Source organism: Pholcus phalangioides, unplaced genomic scaffold, assembly GCF_987345545.1.
Source record: "Pholcus phalangioides strain wild (caught in Gottingen) unplaced genomic scaffold, Ppha-v1.0 ptg000003l_1, whole genome shotgun sequence".
Classification (NCBI taxonomy): Eukaryota; Metazoa; Arthropoda; class Arachnida; order Araneae; family Pholcidae; genus Pholcus; species Pholcus phalangioides.
The window spans coordinates 36,004,647-36,026,761 of NW_028301596.1; positions in this window are offsets into that span (position 1 = coordinate 36,004,647).

Genomic DNA, 22,115 nt, shown 5'->3' on the forward strand with positions numbered 1-22,115 from the left:
TTTCAAAATGGTGTTTCAATCTATTTCTGATAATTTAAAATGAGATTTTTTAAGAGTTGATATACAGTCAAAATCCTATATAACGATATTCAAGGTGCCGGAGAAACATGCTATTATATAGGAGTTAGAGATGAAATATATCGAGAAAAACAAAAAAACTGAAAATGTTATTGGGACTAGACATACTATCGTTATATAGGCGATTATCGTCATAGAGCAAGTACGCTCAACCTTTAAGAGAGAGTGGGGACCACTTCATCGGTTTGAAGACGTGTCGTGGACCACTCAAGTGATCTGGAACAGCACCGAAGATCACTTACGGGATCTGTAAATGTGTCGCAGATCACTTAAATGAGCTGGAAATGTGTCTCCGGCAGCTTAAGGTATTCACCGACATGGTTTAAACTATAGTCACGAATTTTTGATAAGCGATCGACACGGATTGGTTAATTTTTAACCAATCTATATTGATCTGTTATCTAAAAATTGTGACTACAGTTTAAACCATATCGGTGAATACGGCCCTAAATGATCTACTTTATCACACACCAACTCCGGTCATACGGCAATCCCCAATCAGTGGATGGGAAATTGGATGAGAAGGTGCCATCTATTGGTGGTCGCCCCAGGTTCTGTAGGTAAAGAAGGTGTTCTGATGTTCTTTGGTTGGATTCTAACCCATGAACCTTGACGGTAATCTTTATGGGGGGGGGGGGGAAGACGAGCTTCTTACCACTGCGTCACTTGGGCTTAAAGGATCTGGAACTGTGCTGCGGGTATTGCAAACACCGGCAAGAGCAGATCTGTTCCAGCTGTTGTTGGCATTGTCCAATTTTGACTTGATGGTGCCGAGCAAAAGAGTTATTGGGTGCCCCTCAGTAGTAGAAGAGGTTTGGTACGTCAGCAAACACAACACATGTTGTTTGATGCCCATCAGAAATATCATCAATGAAATATCTTACAATAAATGTTTGTTTTTAGCAGTCTCATATGAAAAAAATCATTGATAATCTCATCAAAATACACTCCTGTCCATAAATTAAGGATTATTCAGAATCACACGGAAATCGAAATCTAAAGTAAAAATTTCACCTGCAGAATTATCACACACATCTGCAAGAATGATATGCAAATTTCAGGAAGCCACCAGATGATGCCGGTAGTACGGCACAATGACGAGAGTGTAAGAGGGGGGTATATAAGGAATGGTGGCAAAGAAGTAAAATTGTTCACAAGAGTTCTGTAAGGTGCTCAGTGCCATAAGCGAATAGTTATGGCACAGAGGACGCATGTGGATGATTTTTTTACGTGGTAGAATTATCGGCCGCCTATAATGTGGGCGTACTCAGATGGAAGTATCCGAGGAACTTGGAATTACCCAAAGTGTCATCTCTAGGCTTTGGCAACGATTCCAAGATAACGGAAATGTCAGTAGACGTTACAGTACAGGTCGCCCCCGAGTTACAACGCCGAATGAAGACCGGTATTTGGCAGTAACTGCCAAAAGAAGCAGACGGAGCACAGCATCCGACCTGTCTCGTCAACTATCTGCAGCCACGGGTACCACAATTTCAAGGCAAACCGTGTACAGACGTTTGGGAGATATTGGTCTATAACTCACTGTCGGCAGCGATTAGTCTGGAGTAGAGAACATGTAATGCGGACATCATCACAGTGGGCTTGTGTGATGTTTTCCGACGAGTCCAGGTTTAGTTTGCAGTCTGATTCACGTCTGACTTTCATATGAAGAACGCCAGGTACCCGTTACCACCAAGACAACATCATTGAACGACACCGTTACGGTGGTGCAGCATTGCTCGTTTGGGGTGGAATTATACTGGGTTCCAGAACAGATCTGCATGTTCAAACCGGAACCATGAAAGCCCAAATTTATCGGGACATCATTCTGGAACAACATGTTCGTTTGTTTAGGGGTGCCATGGGCGCAGAATTTGTGTTTATGGATGACAACGCCCGACCTCACCGAGCAAACATCGTAAACGAATGCCTTGAATCTGAGGATATAACCCGTATGGAATGGCCAGCATTCTCACCTGACTTGAATCCGATAGAGCGTGTGTGGGACATGCTTGGCTGACGAGTTGCAGCCCGTCAACCACCTCCTACATGTGTACCGGAACTTCGGAGAGCATTGCTTGCTGAGTGGAGTGATCTTCCCCAAGATAGATCAGATCGATAATTTGATACTCAGCATGCCTAGGCGATGTACGGACTGTATTTCATCGCATGGGAGACATACAATGTATTAACCATCATACGAACCATGTAAGTTTTTGTAAAGGAGATATTTTTTATAATTGCTCCAAGGAGCAAAAATCATAGTTTTTATCATACATACACCATCGTTTTTGTTTTTTATCTTTTGTTTAATAAATGGGCTTTATGAATAAGTAACGTTTGTTTTGTTTCTGAACCTTTATTTGCCGGAGCTGGCATTATCCTCAATTTATGGACATGAGTGTATATAATTTTTGCTTTATCTCATCTTCAATTCACAATAAAGCTGAAAAGATGAAAGTTTTTCTTGTAAAAGACTTATAAACTCTGTAAAAAAAACGAACTGATGATGATTTTATACTTTTCAATAAGAAGAATGATCTTTCTCTGGAACAATACGATATAAGTGATGTTGTCAATTGATCACTGACTAAGGCTTGAGTAAGGATGGCGTCACTATACTGACAAAAAACCTGCCCCACGGAATTGTTTTTTACAACAAAAACTGTCACTAAACAAAAAACAAAAACAGGAAAAAAAATACATAAACTTACATGGTTCCATGACGCTCTTAAGACGGCACTGGGCGGAGTCATCCACCATTCCTCCACAAAAAAAAAAAATTGCCATGCAAATAATCACCAAAAAATCACCATACCCCCAATCTTACATATATATATATATGCAAAATTTTGATCAAGTCTTTAGTCAAAATTTTACTTACAAACTTCCCGCGAAAGAATAGTCCGTGAATGTGCTGCCATCTGTCATTATTTTAAATAACCGTAAATTAAATAGGACAAATAAATACAGTTAGGGATTACCATATTCGAAAACAGAAAGGAGGACGCCTGCACGCACAGTTAGTAACGTCTTTTATCCCAATTTTCACAATAGGTGCCGCCCCTATTCCTACAAATAAAAAAATCCGGCACAACAATAATTTTTTCCAACCCTAAAACAGAACTGCTGAAAAAAAAAATCAGAAACACAAGAAATTCTGGGAATTTCGACGGTTATTGGTGAATGCGTGTGTGGGGGGGGGGGGGGGGGAAACACACTTCCCCAGCGCGACCCAACCCGCAAGGGTAAAAGGCTTATATCCCTGGAGGGACAGAGCCTGGGTCGTGACTGGTCTGTCGGGGGAAACACACAAAAACACTCATATCCGTGCAGAAATATACGTTTCAAAGTGCAGAAAAAAACATACTCTCCGGAAAAAGTAATTCCAGAAACCAGAGAAGGCGAATTTCCTTAAACGTAGGAGGATGTTTGAAATGACATCAAAAAGGAGGCCGGTTGATAAACCTGATACAAGAAAGGGTAGGGTGACCATACTTACCGTATTTCCCGGGGCAGTCCCGATATTTTGTTTCTTTGGTTGTCCCGACTTTTTGGCAAAAGGCGTCCCGGTTTATCCCGTATTTTACACGAAGCCTACTTGAATTTTATTCTTTATTGAAGTCAAAGATTGACATTATCTTTCAACTCATAAATTATTTTATGATAATTACAACTATATATGAGAATATTAATCTCCCACATTTGTCTTGGTTAACGTTTCTTTTTTTCGTGGCATACGTTTTAATCCAATGCAATTTGCAGTAATGCATCATTTTCCGCCATTGGATTTAACCATAATTTCAATAATATTTGGCAACTTTGTTTGGTTTTGGCGTCGTTTTTAGCGATAATTGGCGATGTCTCGTATTTTCCCGTATTTGGAATCCCAATGTCCCGTATTTCTCTCGAGGAAATATGGTCAGCCTAAGTAGGTGGGGGATAGATAGATAGATAGGAAACCGCTCACAACTTCGGACTGATACAAAGCACCTTACTTCCGTTACCTCAAAAGAGACTGAGTTGTGTCGGAAAAGTTAGCAAGTATTTATAGTGGTGGCTCCCCTTGCCATGTTCGTTCTCCCCATGAAGACAGCCATCAACTCGATGCAACGTACAAGACATTTGACAGAAATGTACAGCTGTACGCAATGACTAGGGAGAAAAATTGCACGTGCGCCCAGTGGCACATAAGGGCCGGAGACCGCATCCTCGGATTTCAAAAGAAGTGTGGAAAAGACGTGTGGGGCAAGTAATAATAATAATTAGTTGGCATGTTGACGTGGGAGAGATTTGAGAATGACCTAAATACACAATGTATACATAACATACATACAGCGCCTCCACTTTGACGGGAAACGAAGAGACAAAGTCTCCGTTCACAGTGCTGGAGGAATTTCAACAATTTCACAATTTTTGAAATAAAACCGGTTTTTTTTACATGATGCGCAGCATGAAAATGATCAAATAGGATTATACCAGAAGCAATTTTGTGCACCATATCACTGGTTATGGTTTTAATGTTTCTGTATGATTCCAGAAATTGTTTTTCACCTGTCGAATAAGAATACAGTAGAAATTATTCAGCAATAAGATATTTTGTGCAAAACATCCATTACTATGGCCAAAATTTGCGCAATAAAAAGTTAACATAATGGAAAATAATTATGTGAGTATATTTTAAAATGTTATAATTTATATACGGCGTTATTTCTATTTCACAAGTTGAAATATCTGCAGAGCCGCCCTAAGGGGGTGCGTGACAGGTGCGGTGGCACCGGGCTCCTCATTTCAAGAGCCCGCACTTACGATAATAGCAGTCACAAAATATGTGTCAAACACATTTTGTTTAACAAACAAGGTATCGTAGATTCAAACTCTGGAATTCCGAAATTATTTCTTTCATTTAATAATGAATTTTCATTGATGCTTGAATTATTTCTTTCATTAATTCTGAATTTTCATCAGCATTTGAGTTATTTCTTTCATGAGTTCTAAATTTTCATTGATGCTGAGAAATATTTTTTTTTATACATTTTGAATTTCCACCAAATCTGAAATTATATCTTTTATGAATTCTTAATTTTCATCATTTTTCTGTAAATTTCTTTCATTGGGTCATAATTTCCATTAATTTTCGAATTATTTCTTTCATTAATTAAATTTTTTCCCAAATTTCGAATTTTAATTGATTCCAAGTTTTCATTAGTTTTTTGTGTTAATTTATGTATAATTGTGTCTGTATTTTTTTGGTATGGATATTTTTGAATATTCTGTGATAATGTATGAATTTTTTTGTATGCGGATTCCCCTCCGCACCACAAAATATATAAACACGTGGAGGGGGTTAGGGTTCCGAAGCGTTTTAATATGCCTCCTGCCCCGCTATTACACAAGGTGTCCTGCACGTGCTAATGCGGACCGTCGTAGATCCTATTTTAAGAAATGCTCAAAAGGCGTTCAAAAATTATCCTGTAAAAGTTTTGAGAGTGGAAATACAGCGTGTAACAAAATAAATAAATCTAAATTTTTATACGGTCCATTTGTCCTCTAACCTCCAATTAGAAAGGTGTTGCCCCGTCTCTCTCTCTCTCTCTCTCTCTTGATGCCAACAAAAAGAATTCCAACTTTCCAAGGGCAATATTTGGCAAGATGTTTGAATTCATAAATCGGAGAAAAGTTAGAGGAGGACAGCAAAAAACTTACGACCCCTTTTCCTCATTTTTATGCTGCCCTCTCCCACTTTTACTCAGATTTCTGGAGGCGGATATTGCACTTAGAAACTTGGAATTTATTTTGCTGTCCTTAGGACAGACCGGGCAACAATTTTCTAACTGGAACTTAGAAAACGGGGGAAAAGGGGAATATAAAATTTTGGATTTTTTCATTTGGTCACACAGTTTATTTTCACTTTCAAACTCTCTGGTACAGGGTAATTTTTAAGCGTTTTTTTCAAATTGAAACTATACCTCTACGATGGAGTTTATGAGATAAAAGCTGCATTAGCATTAAGAGGTCGCCCTGTATATTCGCAACGGGGCCCAGGTCTGAGCTGATAAGGGCGGCCCTGCATAAATGTAACAAAACGAATGTTTCAGGTGGAAGATATATTCACGATTAATAATATGGGTTAATTTTTCAATCGTTAGCAAGTCTTAGAGCAAACTCTACATTTATCTCTCGATTAAAGGTAGATATGCTAATTTTTTCATTGACACTTCAATTTAAAGAAGTATAATTTTCCATTTTGGCGTATTAAAATGACTTTGTGTAGGCCTGTCATCTAGTGCTCATTTAGAAACGTTCATTTATAAATGAGTTTTTTCTTTATGTGACTTAAATATAAAATTTCTTCATTTAGTTCATATAATTATAATAAATAAAAACAGAAATTACAAAACTGAGCATAATTTAGAAATATAAATAAAAATTGAAATAAATTAAAACCTTAAATGTTTATATACCACTTACAACGAAATTTATGTAAATTTTCTATTCTTGCTGGCCGTGTGTAATCTATCAGCTTCACTGATGAGTTGTGGACGCTTCGTTTATCGTAGGCAGGCATAATCAACATGTTGCTCGTTGAAGTGCTCGAGAGCACTTGATCAAAATGCCTTGTACAAATTGCAATCAAGGGTTAAAATCATAATTTTTTATGCACAGGCGTACGTAGAATTTCTTCAAAGGGGGGGGGGGGAATTTCAATTTTTTTTTTCTTCCTTTGGGGGGGGGGGTTTACGTTTTTCCCGGAAAAATAACACTATAATCTTGTCTTCCCCCTTGCGTACGCCAATGTACGTATGTAAAACTTGAGGTAAGGGGGTGCTCTTCTTTTGATGATGGGTACAAACAGTGCTCGCGGCTGGAAAAGGTGCCCCTGATGATGTGTGGCCGCGCATGGGCTGAAACATTGGGGGGGGGGGGAAGGGGGGGGAGAGTGATGATCCTCCAACATCAAAGATGTGTACGAATAACCAATATATACATGCATAGACACACATCATGTGCACCCCCCCCCCTAACCTTTAAGCCCATCCCATCTTCGCCTATTGCCCCGCATTCACTATACTATGAGTGAAAAAAAAAACTATTAATTAATTGAAAATTTTCAGTGAGATAATAAAATGGTTATCTGCGTTTCAAAAATAAAAAATATGTTTCTGAAAATCGAAGTGCAGTAATATATACAAGGCCGCAAACTAGGGAAGGGGGCGGGCAGAGATAGGTCTGGTTTACCGGGCACCTGACTAAGAGTGCAAAGGGTCCGAACTTCACTCTAACCCATAGTTTCCCAACCTTTTTTGTGTCATCGCCTCCTTCTACAGAAATTTTTTTCTCCTATCGCCCCGCAACGCAATCTAACCCATAAGATCCTATGTTATACCCGTAACTTCTACCACCCCTCTGGAACATTCCATCGCCTCCCAGGGGGTGTTAACGTCCACGTTGGGAATCACTGCTCTAACCTCTCCGTCAACATTACAAGGGAGCACAAAAAATGCGTGCTAATCAAGCATCTAGTTGCGGCTTTTGAGAGAGTTCGAGAAATACATGTATTTGTCTCCCGGAAAGGTATCCTTTTTCAAACCCCTGTAGCGGTGGGGGGGGGGGCGGCAGGGGACTTGGAGGTCGGCCCCCTCGAAATGTCAGAAAATGCCTGAAAAAGGGAAAAAGACTATCAAATCTATTGTTCTATCACTTTGGTTCCCCCCCCCCCCTGAAATGCCAGTGGCATGGCCCTCACATCCTGTAGCGGGGCCCATGGGCTGGGATCTTTTGCGGGCCCCTCGGTCAGACTTTTAACGGGCCCCCTTCTGTAGCTAATTTATAACGTGAAAAAGCAAAAAAAAATGATGATAATCGTCGGCCCTGTCAGCCACCCCCCCCCCCCCTATGTGGGGCCATGACCAATGGTCCTCCTCCGATTACCTCTGCGCAGGGCCCCGCTCCTAGTAGCTTGGGTTCCATGGAATACACTTACGAGAAGCAGCTGCCATCTGCAGTAAATTCACCAAATCACGAAAGCATTCGTGATAAAGAAGCTATTTTAATATCAACAGATGGCAGCAATGGTTCTATATTTGCCTTTCCGTAGATGAGAAAATTATTTTCTGCTTACACAAATTTATTTGCATATATTGAGGCAGGTGCGGATCGATGGGGGGGGGGGGGTGATCGGGGTGATCAGCACCCTTCCCAAGAGAGATGTGAATATGGTAATATTACATTCAACAAATCGGTTGAAAATTATTCGTATTAATGCTTTTGATTAAAGAACAAATTCAAGAAAACTCTTGCAAAAAGAAATTGGAAAAAAAAACTGGGATATTTAAAAAAAAAAAAGTCGGAACAAGATAAAACCGTGACTATCTCGGAAAATACGTGACAATGCGGGACGTACAGTCACCCTATTTGACAGTGTAAAAACAATCACCCCTCCCGATGTAGGTATTGGGGATTGCCAGGCGTCCTCATTATTAGCCTCATTATGACGGTTCTCGAGAAAAATAAGTTCTAAAAATATTTGAGAACTTATTTTTGTCTATTGTCGTCCTCATATTTTCCGGTTTTGGGAACTATTATGCCTTTTTTTTTTCTATGTGGGGGGGGGGGGAAATTACACCGCGAAGCAGGTATACATCATTTTTACCTTTTCAACTGTGCCCGGCTGTGACTTTATTGACCACTGTCAGTTTAAGCCATTGTGTTCGTCTATAAAGTAGGATCTCGAAACTTCGATGCCCCCGTATCTCCGCCCATGCGCAATCACGAGTTTTGTTTAATTTTGTTCCATTTTGTTCTCACGAATGCGAGTAATTACAGTGTTAAAGAGGTCTCGATTCCTAGACTGGGGTCTCCAGTGGATCCCCTCCCCCCTCACAAGAACCTCTACAATAAATTTATAGTGCGAAAAAAAAAAAAAAAAATCAGTATCCCCCAGGACCCGGAGCCACTGTCAGCCTTCCTTGACCAGACAAGTCCGTACGTACTGTTCGCGGGTCCTCCCAAGTTTGGCGTTCGTATGTTGTTGCTTAGCTCGGAATGAAATATTTGTTGATACCGGGACACACAGATGAGAAATTTCAGCAAATCACTCAAGGACAATTGGATGTAAGTACTTTAGTCTCTCAGATTCCCTTTGGTTGCTCCGAGTCCCCCGAGTATGTTTTAAAACCGGATTTTTTCCAATGACCAATTGACCAATCTTCATTGAAATTTGCAAGAAACGGGAAATGACGTAACCACTGTAACCGGTGCAGATGCTGTTATATATTGCGCTTGCCCAACTGCTTAGTTCGAAAATCAAGCAGAGCAACTGGTTGGAGAAGTAGCGTTTTTTATCAAGGAAATAGACATTTTCGGGATTTTATGCCGGGTTGAATTCGGAAAGAGAAGTCATTTAGCCTCCACCGGCAATCGAACCCGGATCCTCTTGCAAACCAAGCACAAGTGTGCTACCAAATACACCACTGGCGACACGACTCTACCTTCCTTATTACACGCACTGTGGCGGGCGTGAGGCGCTGGAGTAGAGGTATTAGTAGCTTCTCAGTAACTCTCACTCATTAAGAACTTGGCATTTTAAGAAAAAAATGCTATTCCCGTCTCTAATAGAATATTTTCAGAAATCCAAACGGGATACAAAAGAAACAATATTTTCAAGGTGATTAACTCAGCATTTAGAGTCAATTCTGGAATTTCGCTATTTAGGGCTGAATAGGAAGTGTTTTGCGCAACTAAAAATAAAAGAGGCTATTCCTTCTCAGAAACGTAACAGCTTCAAATAACACTTTCATTTCCTTAAAAAGACATTTTGAGTCCCCCCGTTTAGGAAGATGAACTGAATCATTTTCTCGCAAGATTTGCAAATTCGAACGAAGAAGATGGAGGAAACGCTATAAACGGGCGGCGTTGATGCCCAGAAACACATTTGCACATGATTGTCCTCTTCCTTACACACACACAAGGTTTTGCCGGGAGAAAGTTTTTCCCATCTCTTCTCCTCTCACTTGTTCGCGGTAGTAGTAGTAGAAGCCGTTATACCCTTTTCCTTAGAAATGGCCCTTTAAAGTCTTCCAGAGAGTTTAGACGACACTGGTTTGGAAAACCGCTCAAAGCTTAAGCTTTTGCGTGAATATAGCTTAAAGCTCTCTCTCTCTCTCTCTCTGTCTGGTACACACACACACGCGCACATATGCGCAACACTCTCCAATGAAACCCTTCTCTCCACCTCGGCTGTTTCAAGAATTTTCGCTTTAAGATTTCACCTTAGGACTTTACCACCGCCATCGCCAACTATTCCAATGGCTGGCGGTCTTAAAGGAGACAGATCGACGTCGTTAAGGGCTTTAACAACCCTTACGTCTTGAGGAAAAGCCCGTTTCTTTGCCCCCGACGACCTTATCCTTTTATAAAATGGCTGCTGCTGGTGCTGCTGCTTGAGAAGGCACAGTTCTATAGTATGCGCGTGTGTGGGAGTTGGCGAGAATCATCTTCTCTTTCCTCTGGCTCCTCATCCTTCCAATAAAATTGCTCTTCCTTATGGCACAGCTTTTACATTAGCTTTAATTTTCTAGGGAACACTTATTCCTCGGCTCTCAGTGACTTAACTATCGTGGATAAGCATCGGAAGTGTAGACCGTCTCAGGATTTTATGTCCTCTGGTTAATCGAAGACGTCCTCCTCTAAGAAGAAGAAGAAGAAGAAGCTCTCTTTCCAGACATTCCTTCCGTGAATAAATGAATGAATTAAATTAAATCCTCATCCGGGATGTTAACTGATGAAGAGCATATTATCCTTCCCACCCTCACTTCTTCTACCAAAACAGCTTTACGTTGAAAACGGGATTGTTAATTGCGATTTTCTGCGAGTTTTATGTAACAGCAGCTCCTGGGCTTTTGTGGAATTACGCTCAAATACTAATTTTCTTCGAGAATTCGAGCCGAAACTGATAAATTGCGCCCGGAAAAGCGTTATGAAGTCGTTGGGATTTCGAATCAGCCTGCGGGAGCTGGAAAGGAATGGAAAAACCCTCCCTGTGTGGTATAATTGAACGTGTAACAAGAGTCCTCTGTCTCTCGATGTTATGAGAAACTGAGTAACTAAACGCGACATTAGATATCGTTGTCTTACGTCAGTTCAAAATTTACCCGGACATGCTCCTGTTACGGCAATTTTTCACCAGAAGAAGAAGAAATTAAATCCTGTGACGACGTTTGTCTGATTTTTTTTCCTAGAGCAGGGATTTCCAACCTGTAGTGCGTTTATCAGCGGGAAGAACGTGACGGGTTCTTCAGGAGTAGGCGAAAAATGTTCAGTAGTGCACGAAAAAAGAAGGGGTGAAATAGTAAAAAATGAAAAAAAAAAGAAAAGAAAAACAACAAACACATCAGTTATAGGATTAAATACAAAAGAGAACTTCCTAGCATTTCTAGGAAACATACACATTGGGGCCATTCAAGTATTATGTCAGTATCGGAAGGCTCGGGGGGGGGGGGGTTTCAGATTTGTGCTGACTTTTGATGACGGGGGGTTGCTTACGTCATCAACCACCCTTTTTTTGAAGATATGAAATATTCTAAGCTGCTGACGAAATTTTGCTGACTAGAGGGTCAGTGTTTGCTGACAGGGAAAGGGGTCAAAAATTTCTAAAAATCCACTGACTTGATGGCTCCTTTCCACGCATCTCTAGGAGACGCACGCTGTCTACGCATTTACGTTGCTAGCATGCCTTTCACGCATTTCTAGGCTTCCTCCTAAGCATTTTCAAAGTTTCTAATGCTGTCTAAGCATATCTATGGCTAGGAATGCCTCCCACGAATTTCTAGGGGGACACACGCCTTTTACGCAATTGTATGGGTAAATCATAACACTTCACTCATAGTTAGAAAAACTGATGGCAGATGGCAGCACTACTAATAACAAGCATTACACAGAAACAAAACTTTACGTCAGGTTGCACTACACGTACACGCACATTCCCGCATGTACCGATTCATTGGGGGTTCCGGGGGGGAGGGTGGGCTCGGGTATCTATGACGTTCTTAAGTCGGCCACCTCGTTGGGCAATTTGCCTGTTGTGGCGTTGTATTTGTATTTGAACGGTGTATTTGTATTTGAACACGTCTCGGAAGCATATCTGGGGCGGGGGGGGGGGGGTTATGCATGCATGCATGCATGCCTTCTAGACGTTTCTAGCTGTATGCAGGCCAACTACGCCTTTATGGCTGTACGCAAACCTCCCTAAGCATTTAAATTGCTGCGCACCACGTCTATACATTTCTAGGGTTACCAGCCCTATATTCTACTCATTTCGTAGAAGTTTCGTTCGTCTTCTATGGGTTGCTCCTGTCTCAAGCGCATTTAAAGCGTTATGCAACCATCCTACGCCTTCTAGTCATTTCTAGATTTCCGCAAACCTTCTACGCCTTTATAGGGCAACACGAATTTCTAGGCAATACACGAAAGGTATGCATGGTTTCACAACCTCCAACCCAGTCCTTAGATCCATATGGGGATGGGGGATTGAACCGGACACTGCTAATCCTGCCAGTAAAAACTGCTAAGGAGAGAAGGGTAGACCCCCCCCCCCACCTTGAATCAGCGTTTAGCGGTTCAATAGAGGTGCCATTATCAATTTGCTACGCAAAAGGGATACGCAAAAGGTATGTCAGACCCATACGCAAAAACTTCCACTGCACAATATGCTGCAATACATTGTGTAGTTTACCGCTGTTAATGTGACAAATTGACGCCCCCAGATCATCGCAGTTGGACACTCATACGGCCACTCACAAACTCACTTGGTCACTCACTTCACCACTCATATTTTCATTCACCACCCATATAGTCACTCACGCTCACTTACGCATACGGTCATTCACTTAGTCACTCTTTCACTCATACAGTCACTTACCCGCTTAAATGGTCACTAATATTGTCACTTGCCCAATCATTTGGCCATTCACACATTCGGTCATTTACTTAGTCACTCATACATTCAGGGCAGGCGAAATGTCGGGAATAATGAAACGTCGTGGGCGAAATTTTCGGATCCCGTGTAAATCAGGACTAAGATAAAACAGTTTTACCAGCTTGTGAGTACAGTGGACGTTTCTGCGCAAGTACTTTTCAGAAAATGCGCAGAAGTAACATTAGCATTTCAAACCAATCTCTAAAACGAATGAAGTCGTAAATCGAAGTATACCATAACGGTATTTTGAATAATTCTCGGCACTAGAATTGTCCATCAATTCCGTTGCAGCACATGATAGGTTTACCAATTTTTTTTAATGAAGGTAATATGGAGAAACTCTCATTAGCTTCCCAAAAATAGAATTAACAATATTCAGCAATTTCATATCAAGCATGTGAATGATATTTAGAGAACCGAAAAACTACATTTCATCGTAATGACATCGATTTATAGATTATGAAGAAAGTACCAACCATCGGATAGGTATTAACTTTTATGGTCTCAATACAGCTTTTCCCAATGCTACATAATTCTGATCACATAATGCGTATAATTCCAATTACTTCCTTATTGGCGTTAACACCCAGTAAATTATTAATTTCCCTTCCGACACACACAATTCCACTCCATTACCATTTTTTTTTCTCTTTCTCTCTCTCTCTCTCTCCATCGGGAATTTATTTCTTCACCTGAGACCATCCACATTCTTTAAACATTAATGTGCGAGATCGAGATATTTAATTTCTCTTGGCGGAAATAGTTTTCAATGGATTAAATGAGGCAAAATGGAGTCGTTAACGGGGGGAAGTACATACATACAATTCTCAGAACCGAATCTTAATCAAACTCCAAACTACAAATTGAAAGAGAAAAGTTGGGGGGGAAACCAAATGGTAGAAAATTATCTCCACACAAATCGACGTGCGCTGCCATATGCTTGAAACACTCGCAGAAATCACCATTTAGGTAAATGCTCATGGAGGGGAAAAATGAAGTATTCGAAACAATAAGACTTTTATATATATGTGTGTGTATATATCTCCTCTCACTCTCTCTCTCTCTGCGGAAAAATAAATAAATAATATAAAATAAACAAACATTATCCCAGATTAGTTTGTGTCTGGCATCTTTCATTTCCCAGTCATTTATGTAAGAGATTAGGGGGGGGGGGGGAAGAGGAAAGAGTTATACTTGCCACATGAAAACGGCTCCCGTCTAATGCGAAAAGGCCTCATATGCAAATGAGGTGGTAAACTAGAGACCGATAAAATTCTCCCTCCTCTCTCTATTATTGTAATCCCCCCTTTTCCTTATTTTCTCTTCTAGTATGTATGTATATGCCCGTACCATGATAGAAAAAATAAATTAAATTAAAAAAAAACAAACTTTTCCCCCGTCATGGCGGCGTTGGTGTTGTGTATATGCGAGTAAACTGCTGGAGCTTTAAGGGGGAATAATTGTATCTTTTTCGGAGTAAACTGTCGTTTATTTAATTTCTACTTTCCCCTACTTTTACTAATGCCCGGAATCTTGAGGGGGGGATGGAAGAGAAAAGCGTGAAATAATATGCAAATGTTTTGTGGCATTTCAGCTTTTGCGAGAAGAAGAAGAAGAAGAGTGAAGACGAATAATGTTCGTTGTTTGTGGCCTCGGCAACTTAATAAGAAATGATTAATTGCGTGAAATTCAAACACCTTCTCTCCTCTCTTAAGGAAAAGCCTTTTGTAATAATAATAATAATAATGAATTGGATTTTTTTTCCTTTAAACTATGCAAAGTGTAATATATTGGGTTCAATGCAATAGACGTATTTGTTTCCATTGAAAATATTTGATTTATCTGTTTTTTTGATGGTTTCGAACACTGCGTATGCAGATTCGGTCGTTGAATTCATTATCAGGGGATCGTTTCGAGAAAGAGTTATTGTCCGTTGTTTTGTGTGTTAACAGTTTAAGTTATGGAAGCTCTATTTTTGTGGACTTGGATTATTGAAATTGGTTATTTATGACGCATTATATGTTCGTGCACTGCTCGTAAAATGGACGTGGATAAAAGGTTTTTGGAACATTTGCTGCCACACATCTACGGGCTAGACTATTATTGGGAATTGTTATTCCTATTCACAGGGGAAATACTATCGTTCATATATATTCTAAAATGTTTTTTGAGTAGCTAAATTTATGGAATGAATTTGTTTAACTTACACAAAATGGGTTCCGATATTACTAAGAATATAAAATAAAATCGAATAAATTGTTACCATTTCGGAGTTGAATATTCAAGAAAATCAACAAATAACATAAATGATAATTATTCATTAGGTTAGGAAATACCTTCATGTGTTTTAAAATGCTCAGTGACCATGTGATTAGACGGTACATTTTACATGACTGAATGAGCTATGCTTCGATTAGCTCCAAACATCACAGAAATGCAGTACGGGGTTTTTAATGGACATAAAAAGAAAACTACAGGACAAAATGTTATCAAACTTGGTAATAGTTTACAAGAGGTCATGGGATTCAATTTTCCGCAAAAAAAGTTCAAAACCTCACCACCAGGCGCTGTAAGCAACATCGTTAAACGATATAAAACAAGAAGTCACTGTTTATGGTGATAACATGAACAATTTGGCGGAATTGAGAAATGTGATACATCGACACATACCCGTAACATTCCTCCTGATATGTTGAGGGCCGCTGTTGAGAACGCAATAATGTGATTTAACTTGCTTTCGGAAAATGGTGGACGCCACATTGAACATGCTTTTGTAACATGTTTTAGAAGTGATTAAAAACATTTTAAACCGATGTCTTCATGTCTTATTTCGTTTAACAATATTGCATACAGCGCCATTCCCCACTGGTGGTGAGTTTTTGAACTTTTTTTGCGGAAAATTGAATCCCATGACCTCCTGCAAACTATTACCAAGTTTGATAACATTTTGTTCAGTAGTTTTATGGCAATTTCAAAGTGGAACTTTAATTATAAAGACCCTGTAAATTAATGAAGAAAAATATATTTAAGGGGAATAAACCTTTTCTGGATATCATGTCGAGGTGAACTCAGTCATTTGGTATTCACCAACAAATGAACTTGGCTCCTCTTGCAAACCGGAAAAGTGCGCTACCTTATACACGTCGGTGTTATACACGATGGTGTCGTGTCTCCAGGGACACCCCTGGAGACACGACACCATCCTTATTTCACGCATTAGGGGCCATTCAAGTGCTAAGTAAGCAGATTTTTGACCATTTTTGACCCCCCCCCCCCTTGTCAGCAAAACACTGACCCCCTCCCCATTTGTCAGCAAAATTTCATCAGCAGCTTAGAATAGTTCATATCTTCAAAAAGGATGGTTGATGACGTAAGCAACCTTCAAAACCCCTCCCCCATTGTCATCAAAAGTCAGCAAATCCGAACCCCCCCCCCCGATGCTGACGTAATACTTGAATGACCCCTTATGGCTTGAGGCGCTGAAGTAGAGGCGTTAGTGGCCTCCCTTAACTTCAGTAAATGCCCCCCCCCCTCCAGGGTAAGACAATAGAAGGAGTAAGACAGCTTGCAGAGGACCTGGGTCCGATTCCCGGTAGAGATCAGATAAAATTTCTTTCCGTGTTCATCTCGGCATAATATCCAGAAAAGGTCTGTTTCCTTGATGTATTGGAATGAGAGATTTAAGTTTTTCAAATATTTCTAAGGTGATTGCATTCCATTTCCATCCCATCCAGAGTATTTACGTTCAAAATTATTTGTATGATGTACAAACCAACTAAGCAAGCAAATTTCAACATGGACACTTCCTTGACTTGAACATGATTTGCATCGAAGACAGAACAAGCACGCATAAATATCGCCGGTTTGCCGCGACACACCCGACGAGAATTGACGTGGCCTCACCAGGAGCCGTGACGCACACTTTGAGAATCACTGCCTTAGAGCTTTTTCACCGGCTTATTGTCAAACCTTTGCCATACGTAGAAAGCGTAAAAATATCTCATCATCTCACGTAAATATTACTGTATTTTGCCATCTTAGCCGGCATGCCGGGAAACAGCGGGGGGAGGACAGTATGCCGGAAAATTCAAGATGCACATTCTGAAAAATTCTTAAGTATCATTATTCTAAAAATCCATTGAATCGGTTGCATGACCCCCCGCATCCTGTATCAGGGCCCGTAGGCTGGGATATTCGACGGGCCCCAGACCAGTCTTTTACGTGCCCTTTTACAGTGAATTTGCAGCATGAAAAAGTAAAAATTTGTAAGAACCGATAAAAACCCACGGGCTAGAGCCCCATCATCCTCACCCTTGTGGAGGGTCTATGATCAGCTGAATGCGTAATGTGATCCTTGTTAAAACTTCGGGTTTTAACAAGGTTAAAACCTAACAACTTCAACAAGGTTCGGGTTTCCCCGAGCCTGACTCGGGATGCCGTTTTTGTTCAAAGGAACTAAACCCGAGTCAGACTCGAACTTAACTTTTATCTTTCATAGATATAAAATGGCTGAATATATATCTTCCCAGCGTTTTTAAACATAATCTATGAATTTTCTAGTTCCAAAATATATAAATAGATGAAAGCAGCCAACGGATGTAGCTTTGTGAAAGGTGTAGATGTAAGTAGAGTTGAAACACATTCGTCTTCCTAGATAAAGTAGCCATACTTGTTCTGTTTCGCGATGCCTCTTACACGATTTTTAGACTTATCAGATGCCGATGATTTGGCTGAACTTAGAGATGTATAGCACAAGATTCTTTGTCAGAGTGATCAGATTCAGATTGATCCAGAACACACCAGCCCACTTGTATAAGGGATTCAAAATCACAGTTCTCCAATGACGACGATAGCACCGGTAAAAATATATTTGATTTTTTGCTTTCGAACAATTTTATGTATATTACTTTTTTTTTTCAAATGTTTTAGGACGCATATTTTACAAAATTATTATTCATTTTAGATAATGAAAAGGAGCAACGGAGCAAATCAAAGGCAGAAACTGGAAAAAGATTGAGGAAAGAAACTCAAACTTATTACGAACCTTGTGGTGTTGCTCTGTGCGCAAATGTGTGTTTTGAAGTGTACCATACTAAAGGAAATTTTACAAGATGATAACTTTTTTTAAACAAAAACTATTTTTAGATATTTGTACAACATTTGGGTAAGTTTTTATTCATAATTGTTGGAAATTTTATGTTGAAAAATGATGTTTTTTTCTGAGGGATTTTTTTTAAAACTCTAAAACATACTTTTTAAAAATTATTTCTCATTAAATATTAGTTATTAGTACCTTGAAATAATTGCTATGTTATGAAAGAAAATGGTTTAAAACTCCTAGCTAAAAAAAAACTGTTGACATATATATATTCTAAGTATTTAAAAAAAAATCATGAAAAGTGTCAAAAGTCCTCAGTCCACATAGTCGAAATAGCTCAAACACGAAAGTGTTAAACCTCATTTTTCCCGGCATGCCAGGAACGGACCAGATCTCAATATTCAGAAAAGCTTGTGTCTCTCTCTCAAGTTTTACGGCATGCTGGGGCTAATGCGGGGGAAATACGATACAAATACGTGCATTAATTTAAAAAAGAATACATTTTTCAATATTTACTTTATCAAAACCCCGAAAAAACTCAAAAACAATCGACAAAAAATCCAAGAAAAAAATATTTCCTCAGTAATATCGATCCATATTTTAATTTCTACCCCCTCCCCCAATATTTCTCATATGTACATATACATATACGTACATACCTTATTGAATATTTCATTACTTTTATTTCAGTAAAAAAAGAAGAGAAAATGAAAGGAAAAAGGGGAAAAAAATTGTTTCAATGTATTCCAACACATTCACTACTAACTTTATTCTGTATCCTCCATTAAATTTTTGCGACCGGCACCACCCATATGAAATGAATCGCAATTTGAATATCTCTCAACCGAAATAACAGCGAAAAAAGGGAAAAAAAATTTCCTTTTTTTTCCAATTTTTTTTTCCCCTCGCCGATTTTATCATTTTCCTGGTTCCCATCAAGTCATCAACTGCATTGGAATTCCCGGATACCCCTCAAGGGAATTCCCACTTCTATTACGTACTCTCTTTCTCATGTTCCCAGTCCTTTCCCTCTCTCCCCCCCCACTTCTTCGAATATTTCCCCCCCCCCCTCAAGAATTTACGAAAAAAATTGGGAAATTTTTTTCCTCCTCCGTTGAATTTATTTCTCCCTTTAAAAATTATTCTCCGGGTTTCCTATTTACAGTGTATTTTCCCTATTCTTATTATTTTTTTTTTTTCGAGAACTTTCTCGTTTTTCTCCGTATTTAATCAATCAATGTCAGTTTTGCAAGCGTTGCTGCCCTAATTATGGCAAGCATTTAAGTTCAGGGTCTTTGGAGATTCATTTGCGTTTTTTTTTTTCTTTCTTTCCAGTTTTTCCTGGAAAAATCGTCTTAAAGTTGTGGAGATAAGAGAGAGAGAGAGAGAGAGAGAGAGAGAGAGAGAGAAAAAGGGAAAAGAATTCCGAAACTTCTTTTTTTTCTTCTTCTCCAGGACCTGTTTTGACAGGCCTTATGAATTATTACTTTCAATATCCATGGCGAGGTATCGTTTTTAACAATGGCGTAAACGAATGCGTCGGTGAATGTTTTGTCATTGGAAGATTATTTATTTTATATTGGAATGATCCCTGTGATATTTGCTTTGTAATTCCTTTGAAGAATATAATTTTTTCACGAAGCATATCGATTTCTTGAGTAATGTCGCTCTGTCTTTTTCTCGGACGGCATTGTGGAGGATTAGATTGTGTGATGTCCATGCTGATTCAGAGTGAAAGTTTGAGATATAGACTGAGAATTAGGAAGAGATATATTGAGAATTAGGTAGAGGTAGGTTAAGAATTTTAGGTAGAGATAGGTTGTGTGTGTGTGTGTGTGTGTGAGGATTATGTTGAGAATTAGGTAGATAGGTTAAGAATTAGGTAGATAGGTTAAGAATTAGGTAGATAGGTAAAGAATTAGGTAGATAGGTAAAGAATTAGGTAGATAGGTTGACAGTTAGGTAGAGATAAGTTGAGAATTAGGTAGAGATAAGTTGAGAATTAGGTAGAGATCAGTTGAGAATCAGGGAGAAATTAGTTGAGAATCAGGGAGAAATCAGTTGAGAATCAGGGAGAAATCAGTTGAGAATCAGGGAGAAATCAGTTGAGAATCAGGGAGAAATCAGTTGAGAATCAGGGAGAAATCAGTTGAGAATCAGGGAGAAATAGGTTAAGGATTAGGTAAACATAGGTTAAGGATTAGGTAAACATAGGTTAAGGATTAGGTAAACATAGGTTAAGGATTAGGTAAACATAGGTTAAGGATTACGTAAACATGGGTTAAGGATTACGTAAACATAGGTTGAGGAAATTAGGTAAAGAGTCATTAAGCAATGATTTGTGTATTAGACCGATATTGTGACATACGTTGATGTTGCAAATTTTTTTTTATTTTCAAGATGCCAAACAAAATTCAAAAAATATGAGTCGGTATTCACAGGTTCATTCATTTCGTCAACATGATTCCCCCTATTCTGACGTTTCCCACAACATCATGTTATGATTTGAAGTTTACATCGTGATTTATGTCGAACGGTGCTTGATTTGGAATGGCCATGCTTTTGACATTTGCAGCAAATGGCGTTTGACATTTTCGCCGCGATGCCAATCTAGTTATAAAAAGGGACTTGATTGTTTGAATATATTTTCATTGGAAGAGCGTGTACGTCGAGGAGATATGATAGAAATGTCGACGATTTCTAATGAAATGTATATGTTACAGTAAATTAGATAAATTCGTTGATTATGCATAGTCACCTGCAAGTTGGGTAAATTTGATAAACTTTGTTTATACGTGGTGGAATTCATTACATTTACAGGTGATTATGCCTTACTCTCCAGGTCGTTAACGGCGAATATGATAAATCGTCAATGAAACTGTTCAAATGTACAGGAATTATGGGTAAACTTCAGTCTAGAGGATGATGAATTCCGAGAGATCAGTTCGATCGATTCAACCAACATTATGTTGGTTTTAATTGCACATGTCAATATATGTGAAGAAAGCAAACATTAATAATGAAAAAAACTTATAAGTAAACTTTTGTGTTTATCTTTTCACACAATTTGAGTTTAATTTAATTTTATGCAAAATATACCTGTGTTGCCACGGGTGATGTCAAGATATATCACGCACCATCAGAACCAATAAACTGATTAAATAAAGAGGGAAGACACACGTAGAGGTGATAATATATTTCCCATTTCTATCAAACTTGCCAACTCCATTTGGGAATTACGCATTATCGCCGGTAAAAGTGATGAATGTTGTGAAATTTCCTAAATTTAAAGAGATGATCGGTGATAATGAGAATAATCAATAATATCTTGAAATTATCGAATATTCGTCACATTTATTGTAACATATAATAGATTAACTGTTCAATAGTTATAGGTAATAGTTGATATAACTTAGTATAGTTATATATACGCTCATTGTTTAGTATATACATAGCATCGGTTAGTAAAGGATAATTCAGGTTGTAGTGCCGTAGGGTGTTGTTTTCGTAACAAGATTGTAAATACATGGAATATCTTACCTTCTGTGATCGTGAATTATATCTCAATAAACAAACTTAAAATACAAATACAAGTTCACAACAGGCAAAATTTCCAACGAGGTGGCTGAGAAAAAGCTGCTCATGACAAATATGGATGTCACATATTTCTAAAACATATATTCATGTCATATATTCTAAAAGGAAATATGGTATTCATGGTCAGAAAAAGCTCTTCAAACTATGATTGCAACCATATTTGTGTGGGCAGTGTATTTCTCTTATCCGGTATTTCTTTTTCATTGTGTGTGTGTGTTAATTAATTAATTATAAAATTTCTTTTTGGTATTATGGATATGTATATTCACTATGAATATTTTTTCAATATGATTTACTTTTTTCAGCCTCTTCACTGGGAAATACGCTTGTTTCGCGCTTAGGATCTGTATTTATACAGGGTCATTC